The following is a 5,867-nucleotide window of genomic DNA, read 5'->3' as shown; positions in this document are numbered from 1 at the left end:
AGAGTCAGAGTGGGGATTAGGGTAAGATAAGGGGCCACTTGACTAGTCTACAACATGTCAAGGAGCCAAAAAACTCAGTAAGCAAGATAAATAATATTTTTTTTTTTTTTTTTTTTTTTTTTTTTTTGAGACAGAGTCTCACTTTGTTGCCCAGGCTAGAGTGAGTGCCGTGGCGTCAGCCTAGCTCACAGCAACCTCAATCTCCTGGGCTCGAGTGATCCTTCTGCCTCAGCCTCCCGGGTAGCTGGGACTACAGGCATGCGCCACCATGCCCGGCTAATTTTTTATATATATATCAGTTGGCCAATTAATTCCTTTCTATTTATAGTAGAGACGGGGTCTCGCTCAGGCTGGTTTTGAACTCCTGACCTTGAGCAATCCGCCCGCCTCGGCCTCCCAAGAGCTAGGATTACAGGCGTGAGCCACAGCGCCCGGCCTAGATAAATAATATTTTAATGAAATATTTCTAAAATAGAAATAAATGCAAAAAAAAACCCTCCATGATGAACAGAACATCAAAATTTCAACAAAGATAGGATGGTGTTTTTATTTCATCATTCGGCACCATTGTACAAGGGAACAGTCCTTTTCAATCAGCCCCTGGTTCCTAGTCCCTACCAGGAACATTTATGAGGGTTGACAGTGATGTGAGAACAGATTGGGCAACATAGAGCTTTATATATATATATATATATATATATATATATTTTTTTTTTTTTTTTTTTAAGAGATGAGGGTCTCACTCTGTCACCTAGGCTGGAGTGCAGTGGTGCAATCACAGCTCACTGCAGCCTCAAGCTCAAGGGATTCTCCTGTCTCAGCTTCTGAATAGCTGGGACTACAGGCATGTGCCAGCGCACCCAGCTAATTGTTATTTATTTATTTATTTTGTAGAGATGGGATCTCGCTGTGTTGTTGCACAGGCTGGACTTGAGCTCCTGGCCTCAAGCAATCCTCCCACCTGGGCCTCCCAATGTGCTGGGAATACACAGGTGTGAGCCACTACACCCAGCCTATAGTCATTTTTTAAAAAATGATAGAACTGTTATTAACTTTTACATCTGATTCCAAATATGAGAGCATATTTTGATAAGTATATACGGGGGTGTTTGTCTTTCCTTTTGCCTGGACTCCAGCCTGGCTCAACACAGCACTGGCTAAACTGGTGACAAGGGAAGGACACGTGGAAGGAGAACACCTGGAGCACAGGTAGGAGACACCGAATCATGTTCAGACCCACGGGCATTGAGTCACATGCTTGGGAAGCTGTAATAAGAGAGAAGCCGAAGCATTTAGAAGAGGGGAAACTGTGGAGGGCGTTGGGTACCGTGCTGAAGATGTTTGGAGTTAATAATGGAAATGCTCCAGGGAGCACGGAATGTTTCTGGACAAGGATTCTGGATACAGACACTCGTGGCCAAGCCCCCTATGGGCAGTGGGGAGCAGCAGCTGGAGAGGGTGGGGCAGGAAACAGAGTCACAGGAGGGCACAGCCACTGCCATTGCACAAGAAGGACAGGAGGGCCCTTCCCCCCAGGTGAAGGGTCTCAGGATGCGTAGGCTGTGCTGTCCAGAACGTAAGTACAGAGAAGCTTCTTCAGCTGCTTCATCAATAATCCAGGAAGGCTTTGCAGAGTGCTTCCTACAGATAACAAGCCCAGATCCACTGGAGGAAAGGAAATGCACTGTGACCCTCTTCCCAGTGAGGACAGAGCAGCCCCGCTGGGTTAAGTATCCTGTGTGACAATCAAACACTCTTATCTTCATCGGCTGCTGTGAGCGCTGGGCCACCTGAGTTTCTAAGTGGAGGTGCAGTGAGTTCCCAAGAAGCCAGTCCTTCCCTTGTCTGCTGTTATTGCAACGGTGTTGCGATACGTTTCAGAGAAAGAATGGACACCCCGTCTAGGATGGAGGGGAGCAGTGGGAAAGCAGCCCCCCAAAACATTTTGGGGCCTTTTTTTTCTTTCCCAAGTAGTAATGGACGTGCTACGAAAAGACAGCTTTAGCAAAATGTAAATCGATTAGGGAAGAGAACTTATTTTGTAAAATGCACATGTCATTAAACTTCACTAATTCTGGTTTAACTTTCTGGGAAATCACAGTGGTTCGGATAAAGGGGGAGCTGGCACTTACTTACCTTTGTGATTATAAAGGGCTCTTACCATGAAGAAATAACATAAACACGATGGCAGTTTGGAGATTTGAACTACTTCAGAGGGATGAAAAACAATTTTAAAGCATTGTCCAGAGTAAGGAAAACCCATTAACACCTACCTACTAAGGGAATCAATCCATAATTTCAATTTGTACGTGGAAGTCTCAAAAGGAGTTCTCTCAAACAGTATCTTTAGGAAACATTACCGCAGTTAGAATACAATCCTAAAGATAGAAAGCTGGACCTCTTCTTGAATTATTTGCAAAAAGCATCCGTTCACAAACGTAGACAGACCTTTCCTCAAGTGGCCTGAAATGCTGAATTGAATTTGAATGAGACCAATCCATATTTGAGTGTCAATTTCCATCAAGGATGCTAAGGTGTGCACGGCCTTGCTCTCTGGGTTGGGGTGGAGCTATCCTGTTGGGAAGAGAGGGAATAAAAGAAGAGAAAAAGAAGTTACTCAGCAAAACACTTGAAATATTGTCTGCCTTAGCTCAGGCTGCCATAAGAAAACATTGTAGACTGGATGGATCACACGACAGACATGTGTTTCTTACAGTCCTGGAGGCTGGAGGCTTAGATCAAGGTACCAGCATGGTTGGTTCCTGGTGATGCCCCTTTTCTAGCTTGTAGGTGGCTGCTGTCACCCCACTTGTGCATGTGGCCTTTCTTCAGTGCCTGCTCCTGAAGAGAGAGAGAGAGAATAAGCTCTCTGGTGTCTTTTCTTACAAGGACAATAAGCCCACCAGACCCAGGTCTCATCCCATAATCTTATTTAATCCTAAGGACCTTGCAAAGGCCCCATCTCCAAATATTGTCCTATTGGGGGTTAGGGCTTCAACATATAAATTGGGGGCGGGGACAGGAATCATTCAGCCCATAACATTAGCAAAGATTACAACTGTGGAAGGCTGGCTGCAGTGAGAAATACAGGACATTTCTGAAAGAGTTTAAAGGAAGAAGAGAGATGGCTTTGGGCGTGGGAAGGCACTGTGGGATGCCATCAAGTTTGAACTGTGCTCCCCAGAAGGAGCTGGGACTCAGATGAGCAAAGAAGCTTGAGAACACATCTCAGGAAAGACAGAAGCAGATACTCAAGCAAAGCACAGCTGTCCTGGGGTTGTTTGGCCGTGGCCAGGGCAGGGGAAGGATGGCAGGATGGAAAGCAAGAGCAGTGGGACAGAAGGTACAGGTACAAGGACAGAAGTGTCATGTTGAACAGAAACGGGAGCTCAGGAGGGACAGGTGAGCTGGGCTTGGGTTAAAAGGAACCTCAAAGGCCAGATCGGGGGCAGCTGGCTTCCAGCTCACCGGTAGTAGGGAAGGGATCGTGGCCACCTGGGACAACGGTTTGGGCAGGGCCACACAGCGTAGATGAAGGGGGCGGCAGGGCAGGCAGACGGGCTGGCAAGGAGACTGCAGCCGTGTCCAGACCTGAGCCAGCCACTGCCTGGACCCGGGTCTTGGCTCCTGCCATCACTCTTGCCAGACTGTCGCCGGCGAATCCTGGCTTCGTTTCCACCCCCCCCCCCCCAGAGTCGAGGGCGTTGCACAATCTGGCGGAGTGTGCAGAAGTCCAAGAGACTCTTTCAAAATCCTTAGTTTCGTTTGGACTAAGGAAATCAGAGAACAACGGGAATTCCAAGAAGCCGGGAGCTCAGGGAGACCATGAGCACATACCTCAAGGCGTTAGAGACCTCAGTTAGGCGGAGCTGTGAGTGCATTAGCGCCAGCGGTTGCTAGCTGACGGCTTGCAAAAGCGCTCACTGGTGAAAATCTCTTTTCTCCTGACGATGAGGAAGCATGAAGACTCCTAGCCCCGCAGTGCCCTCTCCCCTACACACGGGGAAGCGAGCTAGAGAAAGCAGAGGGAATTGAGCTGATTTTGCAAGACTCCCTTTTCCACTAAAAAATCAAAACAACGCTCACGTTCTATCCAAACAGGATATCACCGGATAGTTTCTCTGCAAATCATTTCACAATCCCCATTGCTGGGCCAAACTTGATCCCCAGCTATATGACTGCGCCTCCCCTGAGAGCCCTGGTAAAGGAATTTCATTATATTTGGCAAAGAAAGCTAGAGACACATCCTTTTAGGTGAAAGAGAAGAGAACCCGATAAAAATCGTAGCAGCCAGACTCCCCACATTGTCCATGAGCCCAGATCATGAGAAAATCCACTCCAAGAACAAGCAGTGTCTGCCTTGATTTTTTTCCTACCAGAGTCTGTTATTCCGGTGCCCTAGGTGTGGCAAAGATGTGATGGGCCTTCATGGTGAAGCTGATGGTTGCTGGAGTGTGGTCCCGCTCAAGGTAGCCTTGTCCTGCAGGAAGCCGGCCAACAAGCCATCGGTCCCCAAATTAGGGTACTACAGACAGCAACCATTGGCCCAGGGTCCACGCCTAATCAACGTGAGCCAATGTCATTGTCATCGTCACGGTTGCCATCGTGGTTGTTGCGAGCTGGTAAGGTCTCGGGTGCTCTGGTCACACACACACACGTTCCACTGGGCAATGTTCACATCTGCACACACTTCCTCCCAGTTAGAGACTCTCTCTGAGTTTGACTCTTACTCAATTCTACCACCATTTGTTAAGAAATCAAAATTTGGATTTATTTATGGTTTGTCCTTCAACAAAAAAATGTGTCTTTAGATACTGTTCCTATCCGAGGACTCCAGAATGAGAGGATGGATTTGAGTTTTCTAAACCTCGGATGGAGGTGCCCATGAGCAGAGAAACAGCTGACTCGGTAGGGAAAAGAGGGGGTGCTTGTAGGCTTCACCCCAGTGTCTGCTGTCTGCAGTAGAACTAATAGGGAAACCACATAGTTTAATATTGAGAGCAAAAATAGTGCTGTAAATAATTAGCAGGCACTAGTGCTCTGGAGTAGGTGTACACTGCGTCAGTTTGCTGCAAAGCAGGACATGTCACCCTGTCTATAAAAGGATGCTCATGCGGGGCTGGCTCTCTCTAGTGTAAATGTCCCGAACTGCCGGGTGGGGGCAGCCAGTGCCTCGGATGCCAGGCAACTTCTCCCAGGAGCCCCGTGAGCATCCGAGCAGATGGACAGAGCAACCCCCTTCCCTCCTCTGTGCAGCCTTTGCTCCCTGCTGGGGAAGGCCCGGCCCCATGGGTGAGGCCACCCCGTCAGATTGTGCAAGGCCATTTCCACGGCCCCTCCCGCCCTACGCCCGGCCCTCGCCCACTCAGTTCCTGCCGCTCTGCTTGGGGCTGGAGGTGCGGCCGGTCCCATGCGTGAGATGCCTTCTGCCCTGCAGTGATAGAAGGTGCCAGAAGAGTGATACAAGGTGATAGAAGAGCCCTGCAGCAACCCATTCCTCTGCCCCACCAAATAACCCACCCCACCCCACCCACACACACACACTCCCATTTGCCAATCTTTGAAATTCCTTAGCAGAGGATAAAGCTTTTGCCCAGGAAACAGAGCTGCTGGGAGGCAATGGAGAAAACAAAAAAAGCAAACAATGAATTTCAAAGAATTGGATTTTTGTCTTAGCTGCCAGTTTTGCCGTGTGCCACTTGCACTTATGAGAGACACTTAACTCTTAGCAACAGGCTTCGCTTGCCTAAAAGAGGGGCAGGAAAACTTGCTGTGGATGTCCCAGGCACTGCTCTGGTGGTTGAACGCACGGGCAGGCGCACGGGCAGCTCTTATGTGCACATGAGGAGGCTTCACTGTCACAAGGG

At 48.7% G+C, this 5,867-nt stretch overlaps 1 long non-coding RNA gene across 1 annotated transcript; it reads right to left on the bottom strand.

The window, feature by feature from the left end:
- Positions 1–720: 720 nt before the first annotated feature.
- Positions 721–4,678, bottom strand: LOC105882559 (uncharacterized). Its single transcript, XR_001159285.3, has 4 exons — positions 4,377–4,678; positions 3,838–4,012; positions 2,715–2,841; positions 721–2,574 (listed from the first exon to the last, which is right to left on the bottom strand). It is a non-coding gene; the product is annotated as an uncharacterized LOC105882559 (long non-coding RNA).
- Positions 4,679–5,867: the final 1,189 nt, after the last annotated feature.

Source organism: Microcebus murinus, chromosome 24 (assembly GCF_040939455.1).
Source record: "Microcebus murinus isolate Inina chromosome 24, M.murinus_Inina_mat1.0, whole genome shotgun sequence".
Taxonomy (NCBI): domain Eukaryota; kingdom Metazoa; phylum Chordata; class Mammalia; order Primates; family Cheirogaleidae; genus Microcebus; species Microcebus murinus.
Note: the sequence above shows the minus strand (reverse complement) of the source record. Positions and strands in the feature narration are given on the sequence as shown.